Raw genomic sequence first — 23,437 nt, 5'->3', positions numbered from 1 at the left:
CATGAATCTGCTTATGCTGACTAATAACTGAGTGGTTCCTGTGTAATTTTGCCATCAGACTCCTAAAATATGGTTTCTTTGTCTTGCAAATTAAAGCATATTGTGTCACTGTGGATCTGTCAGTGGTATCTTCTTTCAAATAATTGTATTTGAAAGAATTCCTTTTAATGTTAGATCTCTGCTGTGGGGAACTAGATGAGAGACTGTAAAACATTTGTCAATATACATGAATTTCTTTATTTCCATGCATATGAATTCTACACTAATCCTTCAGTGATAGAATCCAATTAAATAATTCCCTTGTTACATTCATAAATACATTATTCTTCTCCATAACACAGAGATACTCTTCATTACAGAAATCCAATATCAGAGTTATCTGATAAATTTTGAACTTCACTATGTGTTAAAGATTACATATGTGAAACCTATTTATGCAATTCTTTTAAATATTTTCTCAGGTTAGTTTTGGCTTAGGTTAATTTTCCTTAAATTCAAACTCAGATTTTTTCTAGATTAGAATTTAATCCCAAAATTGATTAAATTAGGCTATTTTACTAAATTCCTAATTTACTCTACCTCCAGGTATCTATGTGGAAACTAGGGTTCACACATTGAAACTTACCAATGACATGATTTCAGAAGTATCTTTCCTACAGAGAGGTGGGTTGAATATCATTTCTATCATTTCCCATTTTTTAGAGACTCTTTTGCTACCTGTAATAATTGGGGAAAAAATTTACATGTTAGGGTACGATTCAGGGCTTGAAAATGTTTAAAGTTTCCAAGTATCTCTCTCAGTATGTTTCCAACATTCAGAATTATCAGGAAAAGGGAATCAAATTGAATACTCTAAACAAAAAAACTATTATATCCACTTATAATGGGCAAAATTGCATATATGATTTTTGAAAAACTGAACAAATGTATATTAATACTATAAGAAGTTAATATCAGGCAAAAAACATGCTAAGAAAAAGAAACCAGATGCAAAATACTATGCATTATATGATTCCATTTATATAAAATAGAAATAAGTCTACTGATTATGTAAGACTGGCGAAGGACTGCTAACAGGGTGTAGTTTTTATTTTGGTGTAATGAAATTGTTCTAAAATGTTTTTCTGTTGATGAATGCACACCATTTGATTATAATAAAAGCCACTGATTATACCCTTTGGAAAGATTGTATGGTATATGAGTATATCTCAGAAAAACTACTTAATAAATAAATAAATAAATAACGAAAAATAGCCAGAAATACCAGCTATGTAAAACAGCTGAAGCATAGATAAATTGAGAAGTGAAGAATCTTATGTGTCTGGTTTTTGTTTGTTATAATTATTGAAATAAAAGGTTCTAATTACATTAGTTATACTTCAGAGAAAGTAAAGAATCCCATTAATTCTAAATAGGAAGAAATCTGTTTCCACAGTGACTGAATATATTTTAAAACAATTTGATTGATACATATTAGTGAAGCATATGATCCATTCAGGGTGTACAAATCAATGGTATTTGGAATAATAACATCACTGGGCAATCATTACTTAAAGCATTATTAGAGCAGTTTCACTACTTTAATAATAATAAACAAAAAAAAATTCATCACCTCTCAATCTCTCTATAGTTCATGAGATTCATTTTATGTTGAAAAACAATCAAATAAACTTATTCCATCAGAATTATCTAAATTCTATCTGGGAAAGTAATACGCATATTTTTTTTAACTGTTCTGAAAACTCAGCATAGCCCTTGCAGCAGAATACTTATTTCACAATGGCTATTTATCCATTCAAACAGCATTCACTGAGTTCTCCACACTGCACAGAGTGTTGGAAATGGAGATTCACAAAGGACATTAAGTTGTGGTCAAGATTAAATTATATTGGATTGAAATAGAGGTAAGTAAAAGAAAGGAACAAATTTCATTTAGGTAATTGTATGTGTTATAAAATAATATATTTAAATTACAATATATAAAATATAAGTAAAATAATGATTACATGACAATATAGAAAACCTGATCTTGCTATCTGAATAAATGGAAGATGATTTATAGTAAATATATAGGTAAATGCTAGATACATAGGTGGGATAGATGGTAAACAGAGATAGACAAAGTTGATAAATATATTTTTAGATTCTTACCCACTGAGACCAGGTGATTGATATTCTCCAGCATCACTTCTCTGAATAGCTTTCTCTGGGAGGAGTCTAGCATGTCCCACTCTTCCTGGGTGAAGTCTACAGCTACATCTTTCAAGGTAATTAACTCCTAAAACGTCACAGCAATTTTGGTTCACATAGGGCTATCTGTAACAATGTCTTGAGTGTGATGCTCAAATTACATCACTAACCTCTACAATAAACTTTCATATTATACTGAGATCTCTTAACCATAAAGGCTCTTTCATATTAATGATTCCCCATTTTGGCCAAGGTCTTTTTCCAAATTCATCACTAGTTGGTGCTTCATATTAATCCCTTGGTGCCAGGGAGCCTCATCCCTGGAGGTCATATCCCATGCAGGGGTTATAAAGTAGTGTTTTTATTTGCTCATCAGTGGTCTGGTATTTTGTGTTTGCTTTTATTAGCATTGCTTATGTACTTGAGAGATTCTTGCCTCTCTATTTGAGAATGTAGCAGGAATCCCAAGGATGGGCGTTTATAATTTTGTTGTGTGGGTCTCTACCCACTTAAGATAACATTCTAGGCAAACATGAACACATTCATATTTCAAAGGGGCATGTTCCAGGTACACCTTTCCCCATACATCCTCATACTTGATAACACCCAGCACCAGTGACCCTCTCCTGCAATATTTGCCAAAATAACACTCCCCACAATGTATTATCAACTACAGCCCCCCACCTCCCCAAAGATCAACTGTTCCTTTCTCCTGCTCTCCCCTCAGCTCCATGGAGAGCCCAAGCCACCCCCCCCAACCCTTCACATACTCACATTGAGTACTACTGGCCCCACTCACAATGTTCCTCCACCTTTAGCCCATCTTTTGCCAAACCAAACCCATCCACTTTATCATAGTTTCTCCCCACTTTGAGCATCACCTCACCACTCTCCACTCCCTTTTATATCCTGGCAAACTATCTGCCAGAATCTATCTCTCTGAGTCTGCTAAATATCCTTAGTATCAATGAGATCAGGCAATATTCCTCTCTTAGTGACTGGTTATATCACTCATCATAAAGTACTTGGGTTATTTCATGTTGTCTCATATATCAATACTTATTCCTTCTTACAGCTTAATAATATTACATCACATTATATACCACGTCTTGTTTATCCATTCATCCCTTGATGTAAACTTGTGTTGCTTCCAACTTTTGGATGTAGTGAATAATACTGCAATGAACATTTGTGTGCATATATATGTTAATGACCCTACTTTCAATTCTTTTGGAAATATTCCTAGTTTTGGAATTGTTTGGTCATATGGCAATTCTATACTTGGCTTCCTGAGGAACAGTGAAGCTGTTCTTCAAAATGGCTGCACCATTCTACATTCCCACTAGCAGTGGATGAGTGTTCCTATTCCTCCACATTCTCTCATAAAAATGGGCATTATCTTGCAACATTTGTCAACCAATTTCCCCGATGTAACAGAGTTAGACTCATTTATTTTCCTACACATGATTCTTCCACCCCTTTTCTTTGAGCCAATGAAGAGTATCTTACCAGTTAAATATATATCCCTGAGACTTTAATCTTCAGACTGTTCCTATGTCACCTGAGCCCTGAATCTCAGCAGAGGTGCAACCAACACCTAATCTCCAGTTCATCAGACTCACACAGGACAACTAACATAATGTTGATGCTGGAAAAGCCCCATGCCCCCAAACAGGGAGGATATACAACTGCAAGCAAAACAGGTCCTTCCACCTGTTCCATAAGATCTAAGCATCCTCTCAATCTGAAGCAGATTGCATAATCCTCAAGATTGAGGAATGAATAAACATAAAAGGGGAATGCTATCATGGACCAAAGTAGACTTTATTATTGTAGCAATGGTAGAACTTGTAAAACTGACATAAATATGGTGGTACCAGAGTATCTGAGGGGAAGAGGAGGGAAGAAAAGGTGGAAAACAGGGCATTTTAAGGTCACTGAAACTGTTCTGCATGATATTGCAATGATGAATACAGACCTTTATATATTTTTTCAAAACCATAATATTCTGTGGTGCAATGTGTAAACATTATGGTAAAATATAGACCTGGGTTAGTAGCAATGTTTAAATTTTATTTGTCAGCTGTAGCAAATGTACCACACTATTGTAAAATATTAATAGGGAGAATGTGAGAGAGGGAAAGTTGGGGTAGATGGGATTAACTTATGCTTTTGATGAAACATTTCTGTAATCTAAAATTTCTTTAAAAGAATAAAATGTATTATACAGAAAAAGAAAAAAAAAGAACACCCAACACTAAAAAGCAGACTGTGCATGAAAAACTCTACGTGTGTGAGGAGTTCCAGTATACTTATTATTAATGCTTAACTGTCATCTGCCATTCTGATATGCTCACAGTCTCATATACACTTTGAATGCATAAAACTCTATTGTTAAAGAATATCACATGAAATGTATGATATACACCTGGAAACTTCACAATAAACTTGTAATTATGACTTCTTACTGGTGATTATAAAGCTTTCACTCAACAATTCATAATTGAAACAATCCTTCCACCAACTTTGTTAATTTACAGACATCATCAATATCATTTTAACTGCCTGTCCGTTTGAAAGTATTTAAAAGAAAGTTTTTAAAAGAAATAAGTATGTTTAGATTATAAATGTACATATAACTTCATTTTCCTCTCATTTTTTAAACATTTTTAAAGAATAAATTAACATATTGACAAATCTAACCAGCTAATGTGTGAAGTCCTTTCTTCCCAGATTAAATTCACAGGTCTATTATTCCTGAAAATGGCAGGGAGCTCTGAAGCAATATTCAGAAATATGCAGAATAGTTTTCATATCCATCTCAAATCAATAAGGTCTGCTTGCTTCAAGTATACATATTTCAAATTTTCACAATACTGTGAAAGGACAGATGGATCATGGTTGCAAGTCATGGACTTCTGCAACCATTGTACAGAAACTGGAGCTAGACTGATGAGCCCTATGGTAGGACTGGGGCCTACAAATATTAGTTTTCATTGTCTCTTTTGTTTCTTCATGTCTTCTGTGTGATACAGATTAAGAGAAAACTCTGCTTTGCTTCTGGAATCTCCAAATCTTTAAAAAATTTCACAGGGACATAATTTTTATTCTGCTTCTGATATGCAATCTGAACAAGCAGCCACAATGAAGGAAAAAATAATTCCTATACATTGCAGTCATTTATAAAATTTTGATAAATTTGATTTAGAAAAACTGAAGTTGGTAAATTTGAAGAGCATTGGTAAGGAGAATTTTTGAATATTTCAAAATGGGCAAACACATTCTATAGAAAATTTTAAGAAAATTAATTTGGGGAAAATATATAAATGATTCCTCACTTCCTTTTCTATTTAAAGATTTTATTTTTTTAAATGTATTTCTCTCCCTTCCCCACCCCCATTGTCTGCTCTCTTGTGCCCATTTGCTGTGTGTCCACTTTTTATTGCATCACCTTGCTGTATCAACTCTCCATGTGTGTGGTGCCACTCCTGGGTGGGCTGCACTTTTCACATGGGGCAGCTCTCCCTGTGGGGCACATTCCTTGCATGTGGGACACTCCTATGCAGGGGCTTCCCTGCATGGCATGGCACTCCTTGTGTGCAGAAACACTGTGCATGGGCCAGCTCACCACACTGGCCAGGTGGCCCTAGGTTAGATCCCTGGACCTCTGATATGGTAGGTGAATTCTGTATCTGTTGATATACATCTGCTTCCCCCTCTTTTCCTTTCCTTTCCTAAGCTTCTCTTGTGCTTCCGGTGAATATGCTTAGATTTACACCCTAGTATCTGTAATTTTGCATGGATTGAATGAACCTGTTGTAAATTCAGCCTATTTTTCTAAGTGTAAACTTATATTCTTTCTCATCACTATCACCTCTAATCACTGCATGTTAAACCAATTTCAGACACTAGCATAATTCATGAATACACTATTTCTCTAATGATGCCATAGGTTGGGAGAGAAAAAGAAAATGTGTCTTATCTTTCCAGAGAATACACAGCCTTTGTGGAAGCTGGAAACAACTACTGTAATGGGTGAAGGAGATTACTTATTGATCACTACCTAATTTACCATAATTCTAGAGTTGTGTATAATTATAATTTGAGACCAGATCCTTGAATAGCTCATGAATACACTTGGATAATCCATGCCACTAGGAGAAATCTCCCCATCTGCTGTCAGCAGAGGTACAATTTCAGTTAAATAATACCAAACTCACCTGTGATTCCATTGTCACTACCTCAGCTGCAATCTATCTTCCTCTGGGTTTTCATGCAAATCCACACAAGCAGAAGAAGAAAGCTGAGAATGGAGAAAGAAGCCTTAAGAGTCAAGACTTGATCACAAATTTCAGGTCCACTTGTTATGAATACCAAACATGTCACCTAGTAATAACCCAGCCCAGTCAACAAGAGGAAAATGAAGTGTGCTCCAAGGGAAATAAGGGAAGGACTCTCTTTTATGAAGGTCAAGTGGCCAGAGGTCTTATCTTTCCTGGCTAATAAAGATGATATGAATACCTCAATGTACAGATAAGAACATGAAAATCCATGAATTTTATTAATTAGACTGTGATGTTCTGAGACTTTCTCCTTTAATTTTTAAAGATATTTAGATTGCATAAATATTACAAAAAATATAGGGGATTCCCATAAGCCCTATTCCCCACAATACCCACATTTGCCCCAATTAACTACATCCTTCAGAGTGTGGTACATTAATTGCAAATGAACACATTTTAGAGCATTGCCATTAAGCATGGATTATAGTTTACATTGCAGTTTACACTCTCTCCCACACAATTCTGTAAGTTATGGCAAGGTATGCAATGGCCTGTATCTGTCATTTCAATGTCAGTCAGGAAGATTACCAACTCCTGAAAATTCCCCTGTATTACATCTGTTTTCCCTCTTCCTGACCTCAGAACCTCCATTGGCCACTGCCTCCACATCAATGATATAAGTTCTTCCATTGTGTAATCACTTTAAGTCTATAGTAGAATACCAGTAAGTCCACTCTAGGGTATATTTCATTCCCCAATCCTGAGGATTCTGGGATGGTGATGCTCACTCTAACTAACTGAGACAGGCTTCCCATATGCCTGATGGATGAAGCTCATTTTCTTGCAGTTGTAGGCTCTCTTGGTTCCTTGGTATGGTGTTTGTCCATCATCACCTCCTTGTTAGTTTTGATGGGTGATTCCAATGAACTGGAGCATAGGTATTGCAACTCTGTTGAGGTTTATGGCCCAGGTGGCACATGGACAATCCAAAGATTCAAGTTTCTCAGATGTACACCTAACAATTCCAACACTAAATATAGGATCAAATAGAAGGGACCAAAGAGACATGCATAGGGAAACCACAACTGAGTCCAATTCTGTGTCACTGTGGGGTACAAACACCAAAGTAGGGCCCACTGGCAAGGTACCAAACTCATGAGCTATCTACCCTGACCATAGTGCCTGGGTGTCTCCAGAGACCTTAGGAGCCCTGCTATTTGGGGTACTATCTAATTTGACAGTCAATGAGTGTTCTACATGATCTTGCAATGATGGATATAAGTGATGTTAACTTTCATCAATATTTATAAAAGTATATGGTCCAAAATGTAAACCATCATTTAAACCACTGACCATGGTTGGTAGATATGCTTCAGTATTTGTACATCAGTTATAAGAAATGGACCATACATGTATAAAATGTTATTAATAGGGGAAGGGGAAATTGGGAGGATGTTGGATATATAGGAGTCCCCTTTATTCTGCATGTGACAGTGCTGTGATGTAACACTTCTTTGAAGACAAAATGAAAATAGTAATACATTGGAGGAATAAATGGAAGAAAATGTCACTGGGCATACAGGGAAACAGATCTTATAGGGAGGAAAGGCACAACATCAAAAAGAATTTTATATTTTTCATTATCTGTTATCCTAAAATTTATTTTATAAAAAAATTTTGTATCTTATTTTCAATCATCAAAACTATCAAGATTATTTCATTTTCTTAATAATTGTATTCAGCAATTTTATTGGGTTCATTTGGGGGGGTCATTTTTGATGAAGGTTTAGATCACAAAATGGTTACAACTGTGAAAGGGGAGGACAATGAAAGGGTATACGTGAGACGATTCAAATGAGCATACATATTAAGCATATAAATGCATTCAAATGTTCTTTAATGCATTGTCATAGTGGGTGGAGAGTCAGACAATAACTGAAAGAATGTTGAATTCCCATCCTGAGGTGTTCTGCCATATTCTGATGAAACAGCAAGAATCCCCCAAGGACAGAGGCAATGGCTAGAGAAGGATAATGGTCCATTGACAGGACCTTGAAATTGATGACTGTAGTTATAAACCTTTATTCCTGACAGTGAAACTTAGCACAGTATCAAAGGGAGCCAAAAGTTTACCTCCTGAGAGCCAATTTGTTGCTCAATTGTGGCCTGTCTTTAAACCTAACACATCATATAAATGCAATAATTCCCCCAAGCATGTGACATGACTTTCAGGGATGAGGTTTCCTGGCATCAAGGGATTACTACCAAGCACCAATTAGCATACAACTGAAAAAAGACCTTGACCAAAAGAGGTAAAAGTTAAAAACAAATTAGTTTATATAACTAAGAAAGTTCAAAGGGAATAGGAAGTCATTACAGAGATTGTGCTTATGCACATATAGCAGGATCTCATTAACTGCCAAATTAGAGGAAGAATTTCAGTTCCTTTCATGATTCTAAAATTAGAAATCCTTGACCCATGTCACATTTTAGAATTATGCCTCCACACCAGAGAATGCAGACTGAAGTTACTCAATTATATTTATCCTTAGGTTTAGCACTAACATTGGTTCTCCAACCTCTCTCCTTGTCTTCTAGACTCTCAGTCCCTTCCTACACTATTCTGTACCTGAACTTATGGGCACACATGTCCTAAATCATTTTGTTCTTCCATGAGAAGACTAACAATGCACTCCCTCTAACATGAGTTCTACATCTCACCCCAATATGAAAATCAACTGAAAGAAAAAAATCACATGATCATATGTATAGATGCAGAAAAAGCTTTCAACAAAGTACAGCAAACTTTCCTAAAAAAAAACACTGCAAAAGATAGGAATAGAAGGAAACTTTCTGAACATGATCAAAAGTATATATGAAGAAAAAAAAAACCCACAGCTAATATCAGTTATAGTGGTGAAATCATAAAGTCTTTCCCTCTAAGATCAGGAACAAGACAAAGATGACCACTGTCAATCCTTCTATTTAACATTGTGTTAGAAGGACTTGTTTGAGCACTGAGTCAAGAAACAGATATAAAAGACATCTAAACTGAAAAGGAAGAAGTCAAAATTCCACTATTTGCAGATGACATGATCCTATATATAGAATGCACTGAGAAATCTGCAACCAAGCTTTTTTATCTTATAAATGAGTTCAGTAAAGTCACAGGTTATAATATCAAAGGGTAAAAATCAGTAGCATTTCTGGACACCAATAATGAGCAATCTTAGGAGGAAATCAAGAAACAAGCACAATTTATAATAGTAAATAAAAAAATCAAATGCCCGGGAATAAATTTAACTAACTACACAACATTGTTCAAGGAAATCAAGAAAGACTTAAAGAAATGGAAGAATATTCCCTGTTCATGCATAAGACGTCTAAACATTATTAAGATGTCAATCCTATCCAAACTGATCTAGAGATTTAATGCAATCACCAAAAAAATCAACACAGCATTTTTAATGCACTGACAAAATTAACTATGGAAGATTTTTGGAAGGGAAAGAGGCCCTGAATACCCAAAGACACTTTGGAAAAGAAAAATGCCATCAGGGAAATCACACTATCTGACTTTTAAAACATACTACAAAGCTATAGTGATCAAAGTGGCATGGTATTGCCACAAGGATAGAAATACCGCACAATGGAAATGAACTGAGGGTTTTTATATAGATCTTCACATACACAGTCATCTGATATTTGACAAGGCCACCAAGCCCACTCAACTGGGAGAGAATGGCCACTTTAACAAATGGTGCTTTGAGAACTGGGTATCCATATGCAAAAGAATGAGAAAGGAATATCCTCTCACACCTTATTCAAAAATCAACTCAAGATGTATCCAAGACCTAAATAGAAGAGTCCAGACCATAAAGACCTTGGAAGACAATGTAGGAAAGTATTTACAGGACATTGTAATAGGAAATGGCTTCATAAAATTCACACCCAAAGCACAAGCAGTGAAAGAAAAAATAAATGGGAGTTCCTCAAAATTAAATCCTTTTGTACTTCAAAGGAGTTTATCAAGAAAGTGGACAGCCTATACAATGGTAGAAAATATTTGGTAACCATGTATCTGAGGGTATCCTAATAACCATCATATATAAGGAAGGCCTAGATCTCTGAAATAGAAATACAAAGAGCCCATTTTAAAAATGGGCAAGAGAACTGAACAAATACTTCTCCAAAGAAGAAATACAAATGGCTAAAAAGCACATGAAAAGATGTTGAACATCACTAGCTATTAGGGAAATGCAAATCAAAACTACAAAGAGATACCATCTTTCTTGCATTAGACTGGCCGCTATTTTAAAAAAGAGAGAGATTACATGAGTTGGAGAGGATGTGGGAATGGGAATCCTCATCAATTGCTGTTGAGAATTTAGAAGGATCCTGGCATTGTGAAGGATAGTTTGGCAGTACCTCAAAAAACTAGCTGTAGATTTGCCATATGACACAGCAATTGTACTGCCTGGTATATACCCAGAAGAAATGTAATCAGGGATACAAACCAATATATGTACACCAATATACATAGTGGCACTCTTCACTATTGACAAATGTTGGAATCAACCCAAATACCCATCAACACATGAAAGAATAAACAAAATGTGGTGTATACAGTGAATGGAATACTACTCAGCTGTATGAATACAGTACAAACACACAGGATAACATGGATGAATCTTGAGGGTCTTATGTTCAGGGAAGCAAGGCAGGCACTGAAGGACAAATACTACATCACCTCTCTGACATAAATTAAGTAAATCAAGCTGTCTCAGAAGGCTAGAGACTGGAAGATAAGCTTACAGGAAATGGGGGTAGAGGAACGTTCTGAGCCAATGCCCACATGGGCAAAATCTATGCTAAAGTGGAGGTAAGTAGTTGTGAAGTGAAGGGATAAGATGGGGACATAGGGAAACAAATGGGTTGGGCTTTGCAGGTTTTAAGAGAGCTAGGGTTGGGAGGATGGATCAGATGGTCTGCAGAAACAGGGGGAGTGTTGGATAGGGAGCAGGTGAACATGGGAGATTGTCAGGTGCAATGCTGAAACTATAATGTTGAGAAAAATCTTTAGAAAATACAATAAGGAAGGGTTACTGGTTTTAGGTGTTTGATGGAGGACATCTGGAACAGGGTGTGCCTGGGACAGGTTTCTAGGGAGTGTGAGAGTGCTCATCCTGTCACAGGAGACACATACAATGTTGTAACCCAATCCTGGGGAAGGCTGATCTCAAACTGAAGGCACGGTGTCTCTTGAGTGCATGGATGGTCACTACTGGGGAAGAACAGACTAGTATGTCAAGCCCTCAGCATTTTTAACAAGTATCTATGACTCTAAATCCTTTGGGCAGTGAAGCTTAGGTGTCACTGTTGGCCCTGAAGTTTGGAAGAGAGATGAATAGAGTAGATGGAAGAGGGGGTAACTGTGGGGCAATGGAAGTGTTCTCCATGATTGTGCAATGTTGGATACAGGCCAGGGTAAATGTCATCACAATTTTATAAAAGTGTATAGTCTAAAATGTAAACCATAATGTAACAAAAAATGTATAACGGTGAATGGATTAAAATGTAAACCATAGTGTAGAACATAATGTAACCATGATTGGTAGATATGTTTCAATATTTGTGCCTCAGTTTTAGCAAATGTAGCATCTGCATGTGAAGCAACTGTTGCTGAGGAAGGGGGAAAAGGTGAGGATGTTGGGTAAATGGGAGTTCCCTATATTCTTCATGTGACCTTACTGCAATTTAAAACTCCTTTGAAGAGATAAGAAAAAAAAAAAAAGGTGTAAGACACAGGAAAGAAATGGAAGAAATTGCCTTGCTTGTACATAGAGAACAACACCTGTTGCAGTGATGAAAGGAAAAATGTCAAAAAAAAAATTTATGATATTTTTCAGTTTTAATGTCCCAATTAACTTATTTCATTTTAGTTTTTCTTCATAATATATATTTTATTTCTAATCTTTAAACCTATCATGACTATGTCTTTTCCCTAGTCTTTGAATTTGGCAGTGTATTAGGCTTCATTTTTTAATAAATTTTGGATAACAGACTGGTTCAACTATGGCAGGGGAGGAGCATGGTGTGCAGTGTCATTGACAGGGGATGCATGTGTGGGAAGGAGTATACCGGGGCATGCATGTGAAGTGTATTTACATGATCAGATTTTCTTTGGGTGTTGACATAATGGGTGGAGTTTCACATAATGCCTGAGGGGGCTGGGTTCCCATCATGGGGAGATCTGACATTTTCCCCAATGGTAGGGTGGCATTTCCCTAGGTGCAAGGACAGAGACCAGTACAGAGAGATGGTCAAACTGTGGGTCTTTGATGATGATGGCTATGCTTGTGATCCTGTGTGTTTGAAATTTCAACTTTGCCTAGAGCCTCAGGGTACCTAAGACTTACCTCCTGAGAGCCTCCATGTTGCTCAAATGGGGCCACTCTCTAGGTCAAACTCAGCATATAGATGCAATGCCTTCCCCCAGTGTGGGACCTCACTCCCGGGTTTGAGCCCCTCTGGTACTTTGGGATTTCTACCAGGCTCTGTGTGGTGATGCAACTAGAAAAATTCCGTGAGTAGAAGGGGGAAATGGTAAGAACAAATAAGTTTATATGGCTAAGAGACTTCAAAATGAGTTGGGACGTCATCAGAGAGGTCATGTTTATGCACATCTCAGCAGGAGGCCAGAGATAGTCAATGTAGATACAACCCCAGGTAGTGGTGTTCCTGAAGGCTGCAGACACATCCGGGTCCTATGGTCATGGCAGATGGCTCTGGAGTTCTGTGCCTTTCCAGTAGACCCCCTTTGGAATTTGTGCTCCTGAGTGTGATGGGAGTTGGACTCAGATGTCACTTCTGTACACATGCCTCTTCTGTCACTTTTACTAAAACTGCAGTTGGTTCTGGGATTGGTGTATTCCCAGGAGACATGAATCTCTGGACTGTATATGTGCCAGCTGGGCCCTGAGCACAGCAGAGTTGCAACAACTACTCTCCTCTTTGTTGGACTTTCCCAGGTCAGCTCACAAGGAGGTGATGATGGTCAAACACCACACCAAGGAACTGAGAGTCTACAACTGCAAGCAGGAGAATCCCATTCAGCAGTCATGTGGGACCTAAGCCCCCTCTCAATTTAGAGGTGGAGTGGTCATCACCATCCCAGGATCCTCAGCATGGAGGAAAAAATATGGAGTAGATTGGATTTACTGGTATTCTACTATAGAATTATTGTGACTCTAGCAATGGAAGAAACTGTGTCATTGATGTGAAGACTGTGGCCAATAGAGTTGCTGAGGGCAGAGTAGGATGAAGAGTTATGATATGGGGTCATTTTTTGGACTTGGAGTTGTCCTGAATGCTACTGCAGGGACAGATGCAGGATATTATATATACAGGTATTATCCTCTCAATGGACTGGGAGAGAGTGTAAACTACAATGTAAACTGTAATCCATGCTGTGTAGCAGTGCTACAAAGTGTATTCTTCAAATGCAATGTGCCATGCTGATGAAAGGGGTTTTTGATGTGGGAGGAGTGGGTAGGTAGGGAGTGAGTGTATATGGAATCCTCTTATATTTTTAATGTAACATTTTGTATGATCTAAATATCTTTAAAAAATAAAATAAAAATCTATTTAAAACTTAAAAAAGAAAAATTCAACTGAAAAACTTAACGTATTATATTATGTGGTTGATCAATTCAAACTCTTCATTAATTGGGAGTCGATTGGGAAGGATCAATAGCTCCCATCAAGGAAATCTAGTCATGAAAATCCCCTGCATCAATAAATAGCAGAATTATATAGGTCATAATGTCTTAGTCATATCCCACAATCCTCATAGGCTTAGAAGGCTCAGACAATGCAGAATGAAGGAATTTGGGAGAAAATACATTTGAACAGTATGAAATGATAAATGAATTCTTCTTCAGTATTAATCATCATCAGCTACAGTATCTCTACATTTCATTATTTTTGTTTGAGAAAATGGGTATATTGTAAATTCTCCTTTAAACTATCATTAACAATTACATCCATTTCATGGACAATTAATGAGAAGGCATCATAAACAGAGCTAGGATTAACTTAGTTATTTGTATCTGAAGTCCACAAAGAAAATGGTTGTATTCAATATGCTTGGAGAATTACATATTTTTTAAAATTTAATCCTCACACTAACCCTGCTGATAAATGTTAATTTACAAATTTAACAAGTTTCATACAGAGAGGTTCAGGAAGAAAAATATGACAAACTTACCTGTCCAGAAAAAGACACCTAGAGTTGGAATTTTTTCTTCCTGTATCCCAATCTTAAATAACACAAGGGTTACATGCCACTCCCGGGTGTTACCTGGAATGTCACCATTCATATCGATAATCAGACCCTCACCATATTTTCAAAGTGTTCTCTTTATATAGTCTGTTACCACAATTATACCCCATGCCCAGATTTTCCTATCACAAGGAAAACTCCATTGCATTGGACCCACTTCCAAAACATCAGATTCTAACTCACTTAATGTTTATTATCAGTCTGTCCAAGCATACTTATTTCATGCATATTCTTCCTTAGAATGACATTCCTGATGTGGTTTTATTTACCTTACTCTGTCAATAAATATCTTACTATTTACCACTCCTACCCTCATAGGAGGTGACTGTAATTATCAATCTTGTTTTTACTCATCTGACAAAGCACATTACTAATCTCTTCTTTTAGGTCTCAATGAAGAATCACTACTCTAGTGCTTTCAAATATTATCTGGGAAACAGACTACAGCTTGAAAATTCAATTTCCTACATTCCATAATGACTTTACATCCTATAGTTTTGAACATCATACTCTCTCACATTTCATATTACCTTATAATAACCAGTTGTATGATGGAATTTGAGAAATCACTTCAATACCATAATATTCCTAGATTCACTATTTCTCTATTCATACACATTAGTTAATCCTTCTCGTTCATGAAGTGTCATATCACCTGACTGAATGCGCCAATTGAATTACCATCTTTTCTGTTTCTTCCTGAAATCTTCACAAGCAATATCTGTCTCTTATCATAATCATCTCAGCATTTATTACTGTTTATCTTGCTAAGAATCAAAATGTAATCTGTGCCGATTTCCTCTCTCATGCCTGATATTTTCCTCTCATGATCAATCTGCACTAGCATTTTACCCCGTCATCACACAGCTTAATATGATCACTTAACATCACTGCCTTCCTCTTTAAAAATCATGCTATCTCCAATAAGTGTCCTATGAATGAATCCATTTTGTGTGTCTCAGTCTATAACTTGGAATTAAAGAATTAGACCTTTTGAGAACTTTCTTTTCCCTAGTCATCTCTGAGATCTCAGTACCCTGAATGTATTCAAGCTATTTTGGTTATTTTCTTCCTTTTTTGTTCTGCATGGTACTCTTCAAACTATATTATTAGAACATCTTAATACTCAATTGTAACTCCTTACTATCCCATTTCTGTAGCTGTCATGATATTCTCACACATTTATTTAATTGCTTCAATTTATTGCACTCTCAACCCTAAAATGAAAATGAGGATCTGTATTTTCATAGGCAGAGGTATAGAAAATAAAATATAATTCAAGACATTAACAACACAGACCCAGAAATCTTAAAAATAATTATCCTCCTATAGAGATTACTTTCTGGGTAACCTAGATGTCAAACAAGATAAGTATAATCAAGGCATGCTTCTTTAACAAAATATTTCCCTTCAAATTGGATAAATTTCATTTAGGATTCCTCCAGGTATCCAAGGGTTAAAATAGAAATCACTGCTCAAAAATGCACAAACACATATAAGGAAAGATATTATTTCAGCTCTGACCACTATAATCATCCTTTACTTCCATGGCAACCCCCTCAAAAGTTGTCCCAAATAATAGTATGTTCCTTTGGTCTTTATTTTGTCATTTCTTCAGAAGTCTCTTCATTGATCCCAGCCTAAGATACCTTTTTCCTTTCCTACAGCCTCTATTAAAATTCTGCATTGGCCCTACTTTGGAGTTTGTGTTTCTGTGTGATGGAGCTGGACTCAGATGTGATCTTTGTTCACAAACCTCTCCTGTTACTTTTACCGGAGCTCTAGTTGGCACTGGGGTTTAATATATACCCAGGCGACCTGAATCTCTGGACTGACCATGTGATAGCCAGGCCCTGAGCCTCAACAGACTTGCAAATCCTACACTCTGGTTTATTGGACTTACCCCACTCAGCTAACATGGAGGTGAAGAAGGTCAACCACCACACCAGGGAGCCAAGAGTGCCTGCAACTGAAAGCAGGAGAATTGCATCCAGCATCCATGTGGAATCTAAGCCCCCTCTTGATGTAGATGTGGTGTGGACACGGCCATTCTAGGGTCCACAGGCTGGAGGAATAGAGTATGGATTAGAGTGGACTTACCGATATTCTATTCATGAACTATTGTGATTAGTAATTGAAGAAAATGTGGCATTGGTGTGGAGAAAGTGGCCATGGTGTCTGCTGGGGGTAGGGTGTGGGAGGAGAGCTGTAATGTGGGGGCATTTTCGGGACTTGGGGTTGTCCTGGGTGGTGCTACAGGGACAGTTACTGGATACTGTATGGCCTCCCATGGCCCACTGGGTGGACTGTGGGAGAGTGTGGGCTGTGGTGTGGACCACGGACCATGAGGGGCACCAGTGTTCAGAGATGTATTCACCAAGTGAAATGAATGTCTCATGATGATGGAGGAGATTGTTGTTATGGGGGAGGAGTGGGTTGAGGGGGGTGGGGGATATATGGAGAACTCATATTTTTTAAATGTAACATTAAAAAATAAAGACAAAAAAAATTCTGCAATTTCTTCAGGTCACTCATATAATTTTTCTTTATAGATTTTTTTGTTCCTTTTTCTCTCCTACTGGCCTAACTGCATAAAATTCTCCTACGAATATTTATTTCAGGTGAATTTCCCTTTGAAAATTAATTAATGATTCCAGAGATACTGTATCTTCACAATAACTTCACCTGACCTCAGATTACTTTGGCCCAACTGGCTGCAGTAAATTGAATACGTTCTGAATAAAAAGAAAATTATTTCCAAATTAAATTAGAATTCTCACACCTGGTTAAAATTCTCTCCTTTCCTTATCAGAACAAAAAAGAACTGTGAAGGCAAGGAATCAAAGTTTTAATGAGGCTGCTTTCACCAAATTCTGTAGTCAGAGCTTCTTTCTCTCTACAAAAAGCACCATTTGGATGGTGAATCCTCTTTTTTTGTAGCTGATAACCCCATCAGTCCTATAATCAAAAGTCATACCTTGATTATTTCAGATGTTATTCAAGATAAATCTAATAAAGTCATGCCTCGGTCATTCCCTTCCAATAGTCTCAAAATCCATCTTCTGCCGGGTCCATGAGGCTTCACAATTTTAAGAAATTTGCTTGTCCTGGATAAGGACAGTAGAGCATCTATAGCAAGAAAATTACTGCTAATCTGTGTGTCTAAAAGGACTTTTATCAGTCATTCCTGTGACTACAAAAAAAAAATTCATGTTGAAAAAATACATTCAAGGAAAATTATTTTAACTTTTCTTGGTGTATATTTTTCTACCAAGAAAAAGAGAGACCATGCAGTAAAGGTCTTCTTTTGTCAGCTATTGCTTCAAACTTCAAAACATTTGGTGTCCCCAAAATAAGTGATTAAATTCACTGATATGGACTTTAAAGAATTTTTGCATTTATAACTACAAAATTATTCAGACACATCATGAAATATAGAAAAATAAGGTATTTCTGTAAGGAAATCAAGCAGTATATTTCCATTATAGGTGTAGGTATTTACATGCAAATAAATATTTTGTCATTTTCTTTTATAATTCACTCTTCTGAAATTAAAAAATTGCACATTATTATTTTGGTATAATACATTTTAGATAATCAATTTCTCCCCTTTCATAGTTTTCTAATGTAGTCCTATGTGTTTTCAGCCTAATTTCTGTAGCATTAGTAAAATAAAATCTATGTGTAACCTACAAGCACCTTAGGAAGAAATACTTTCTGTAGGAAAGCAAATAGTTCTGTCTATGTGCTTTATTTGAAATTAAGGAGACCATTTATTTCTTCTTTGTAAAGAAAAAAATACATGTCGTCAGAATGGAATGCTTCTCTCATTCATTTATCCTTATCACCGTGAGACTTAGATTTACCAGCCATATTTAACTTGATATGAATGAGAGCTGTACACTAGAGAAAGTCCTAAGCCCCTTCCCAGAGATCTCAACTTAATAATACATTTGTTTCAAATCTATATAAAAGCCATATGAAAATCCCTCAATAGGGAGGCATATAGGAGATTGTTTAGATCCTGTAATCCACCTTCTGATAAAACCACTTCCTCCCTAGCCTAGTTTGGTGTGTCTTCCTATTCTGCTGTGCCATGTGATGATCAGTGGACCATTCTGGTCACCTTCAATTTGGCAACCAAATGGACTATTGTCCTCATGATAAGGGCACTGCTTGGTGGTCCCTAAAGATAAGATGTTCATGGCCTTTGGCTCTGTAGCTGCCAGTGTATTTTATTCTGAGACTTGGAACATGAGTTTCTTGCCCTGGGTAGCTAGCATCCCTAAAGGAGGCAGGGCATGAAGGGAAACATGTTCTCTGTGTATTGTGTGCTGTCCTATTCAACAGCACAATAATTCTGGCCGAAACTGTAAGTGGAGATTTGCCATGCTTGGTTTTGGGGAGGTGTTAGTTACAAAGGCGGTGTTACTAACATTGGTTGTCCAGGTTTCTTGGAACTTGTTTAGTCAAATTATTGAAATGAGAAATATTCAGACTTCTAAGGCAAAAATAGAGTAACACAATAAGCTGAATTATTAACCATTGTGAACAATTTGGGTATGAACTGACAAAAAGGTGAATGCTCTGTCTGTTTAAGTAAAGCTGGCCTCAATATGCATTAGACGATGAACATGAATGACCAGCACAAGCGTCCTTAGAGTACAATACTGTTCTGCAATTGCATCTATTCTGAAAAAATTTAAGTAAATGTGATTAGATTCCTTAGGTTCCATATTTTATGGAGTTAGCCCAAAATAAAAATCTTGAGAGTTTGTTTCAGTCAAAGTGTACTGCGAGTTGCTCAGGACCTATATCCTCAACACTTGAAAGTAAAAAATGGCAAAGGTTTACCACACCAACCAGAAAAGAAATTTGTCAAACCTCTAAACCAAAGCAGGAGTTAAATAGCTATAAGGATGGATGAATAAAAGTCTGTAAAACCCTCCCTGATTCTATCTGCACTGATGATGTTTTATTTCCAATGATGTTTTAGATAATATCATTGCTAATATATTGATACTTGGAATTGTCACAACTCCAATATCACCTACACTGCCATATAAGAGGGATAGAAATGAGCCTGAATTACCATTAGATACCCCAGGAATTATCCCCCCCACCCCACCCTACAACCAGAGGGAAGAGACTTTTTTTCAGGGTGCCTCGACCTTGGAAGAGCAAAGTCAGGGCCAATTCTGTCTTTGACAACAACCTTTAGGATTGGATAAATAAAGACCACCATGGGGCTATCTATATACCCATATTCCATTTTCAATAGCAGACCTATATAATTGGAAAGATTGAGTCTACTGCTATAGAGAGCAACTGAAAAATACTTTCAAGTCTATATTTGGAATCATCACAAAAAATCGGGCAAATATGCAATCATTACCAAACCTAATTGTAACCTCGGATGAAAAGCAAATTGTACTAGAAAAGGATCAAGAGCATGCTGAATTTTAGTCAGTAGAAACCTTCACAAAGCCACTCATGTCCTAGGGAGTCATACCATTCAAATAACTGACCCCAAATGGAACCTGAATGAACAAGGGGGCTGAAATAACCTGGATAATTACAAAGCATACATAATTGTGGGGCTCAGGAACAGTTTTCCCAATTGGAACCTGAAGGAACAATATCAATATTCAGGGTGAACAATGAACCCAAAAGTTTATGAATCCTAATAAAACTACTCTGAGATAACTACTCTTCAGATTGTCAAAGGCCAAACATAAAGAGAGGACTCTGAGAGCAGCAAGAGGAAAAGGAATGTATTACTTACAAGGAATTCTTAATAAAGCTAAGTGCTTTTCTGTCTTCAGAAACTATGGAGGTAAGAAGGTATAAAATGTTTAAGTTCACAAAGGAAAAAAAAACTGCCATCCAAGAATTCGTTATGTGGAAAACTATACTTCAGAAATGAAGGTGAGTTTAAAGTTTTTAAAGATAAGAAAAAACTGAGAGAGTATGTTACCAGGAGACCAAATCTATAAGTGATATCAAAGACTGTGTTACAGCCTGAAGACAAGGAAGAGAGCCTTGGACAAGAGTGTAGAAATGAAGGACATAAGACAAAATAAACTGGAGAAAACTGATACATGCAATAATTTGGATCAATCTCACAGAATTATGCTGAGACAAAAAATGCTATTCAAAAATATCACATACTGTAAGATTCCATTCATATATGTTTGAATTTACAGCACATGGAACTGTCCATTTTAAAAATATAGGATAATAAACAACTATTACAGGGAAGCAGACATAGCTCAACTGATAGAGCATCTGTCTACCATATGGAGGGTCCAGGATTCGATCCCCAGAGCCTCTTGACCTGACTGGTAAGCTGGCCCATGCACAGTGCTGCCGTGTGCAGGGGTGCCCCCACATAAGCATGCCCCATGCACAAGGAGTGCACCCCACAAGGAGAGCTGTCCTGCATGAAAAAAAGTGCAGCCTGCCCAGGAGTGGCACAGCACACACAGAGAGCTGATGCAGCAAGATGACACAACAGAAAAGAGACGCAGTCTCCCAGTGCCACAGAAAACGCAAGTAGATGTAGAAAAACAGCAAATGAACTCAGAGAGGAGACAACGGAAGTGAACAGGAAAGAAAGAAATAAGATAAATCTCTTAAAAAAACACAAACTATTAGAATTATTAAGGAAAAAATAAACAACCCAGAATAAAAATGGGAAAGATCCAAATAAACACTACCAAAACCTAAGGAAAAATGAAAAACAGTACAATTATCATACATCTGACAAATTTGTAAATTATAAGTTTTTCAGTACCAAGTGTTTGTGGGAATATGGAATAAATAAAATTCTCTTTCTGAGATTGTGTATTGCTGGATCCATTTTGTAAGTGATTTGGAAATAACATGTGATGAAAGATGTGCATATTCTATAACCTGGCAAATAAAAAGTCATAGACTGATAGAAGTAATTTTTAAAATAAGCGATTTTTGCTTGCTACAGAAGACTCACTTTAGATGCAAGGATATAACCAGGCTGAATATGCAAGGTTGGAATAAGTTATTCCATGCTAATAGCAATCAAAAAAGAGAAGCTGTAGTGATACTAATGTCCGATAAAATAGATTTTAATTGGAAAACTGTTATAAGAGATGAAATATGGTACAATATATTAGTAAAAGGAACAATTCACCAAGAAAAATAACAATAATAAATATTTATCCACCTACCATAGTTGCCAAAAAATATGACACATACACTAGTATGTATCATACTAAGGGGGAATACAATAATTATTAGACTTCAACACTGCAAGTCAGCATTACACAGAACATCTGAACAGAGGATAATTAAGGAAACTGAAAGCTTGCCTAATATAAAGAAATGAGATCTAATAGATATTTATGAACATTACACAGCAAAACAGCAGAATATATACTCTACTCAAGTGCTCATGGGTCTTTCTCCAAAATAGACCATATATTGGGAAATAAGTCCTATCTCAATAAATTTACAAACATTGAAGTTTTACAAAGCATATTCTGTGATCATAGTGGAAATACGTTGGAAATGAATAACAGATGTTATAAAGGAAAATTCACAGATATATGGACAGTAAACAATATACACTTAATCAGTAGTTTAAAGGAGAAATTGCAAGAGAAATGAGTAAATACTTCAAGACAAATGAAAATGAGAACACAACATACCAAAAGCTAGGGGTTCCAGAAAAGGGAATGGTGGGAGGGAAATTTATAGGCTTCCATGAGCACTTTAAAAAAGAAGAAAGAGCTGTAATAAAAGACCTAACTGTACACCTGGAGGAATTAGAAAAAGAATAGGAAATCAATCCCAAAACAAGCAAATGGAAAGAAATAACAAAAATTAGAGCTGAAATAAATGAAATGGAGAATTAAAAACAATACAGAAAACCAACAAAACCAAAAGTTGTTTCTTGGAAAAGAATAACAAAATCAATAAACCCTTAGTGAAATTAACAAATAAAAAATAAATAAAATAAGAAATGAGAAGGGTGACATTATCCCTGACCCAGCAGAAAGAAAAGAGATTGGAAGAGGATAGTATCACTGTCAAAAACTGTATGCCAACTGTATTAGTCAGCCAAAGGGGTGCTGATGCAAAAATACCAGAAATTGGTTGGTTTTACAAAGGGTATTTATTTGAGTTAGGAGCTTACAGATACCAAGCCATAAAGCATAAGTTACTTCCCTCACCAAAGTCTATTTGGAGAAGGATGCCTGCTAATATCTGCAAGGTTTCAGGCCTCCTGGGTTCCTATGTTCCTGGGGCTGGCTTTTCTCTGGGTTCAAGGTACCATTTCTTGGGGCTGACTTCTCTTTCCTCTGTGAACTTACTTCCCAGGGTTCCAGCTTAAGTCTTCAGCATCAAACTCAGACATCAAAACTCCAACATCAGAAATCCTCAACTCTGTTCCTCACCATGCCTTTTATCTGTGAATCCCCACCCACCCATGGGTGAAGACGTAAATGCCCTAATCATAACTCAATCATGCCCAGGTTACAGATCAGATTACAAACATAATCCAATATCTATTTTTGTAAATCATAACTATATCAAACTGCTACACTAATCACCTGGGCAAAATTGATGAAATGCACAA

At 36.6% G+C, this 23,437-nt stretch overlaps 1 long non-coding RNA gene across 1 annotated transcript in view; it reads right to left on the bottom strand.

The window, feature by feature from the left end:
- Nucleotides 1-586: 586 nt before the first annotated feature.
- Nucleotides 587-23,437, bottom strand: part of LOC131276625 (uncharacterized) — a 62,521-nt gene continuing 39,670 nt past the window's right edge. Inside the window, exons 2-4 of the long non-coding RNA XR_011647781.1 lie at nucleotides 6,411-6,493; nucleotides 2,152-2,278; nucleotides 587-717 (exon numbers count right to left, since the gene is read on the bottom strand). This is a non-coding gene — a long non-coding RNA (uncharacterized lncRNA). The remainder of the gene's footprint in view (nucleotides 718-2,151; nucleotides 2,279-6,410; nucleotides 6,494-23,437) is intronic.

This window comes from Dasypus novemcinctus, chromosome 30 (assembly GCF_030445035.2).
Source record: "Dasypus novemcinctus isolate mDasNov1 chromosome 30, mDasNov1.1.hap2, whole genome shotgun sequence".
NCBI classification, from domain to species: Eukaryota; Metazoa; Chordata; class Mammalia; order Cingulata; family Dasypodidae; genus Dasypus; species Dasypus novemcinctus.
The sequence above is the reverse complement of the archived record's forward strand: the minus strand, read 5'-3'. Positions and strand labels throughout refer to the sequence as shown.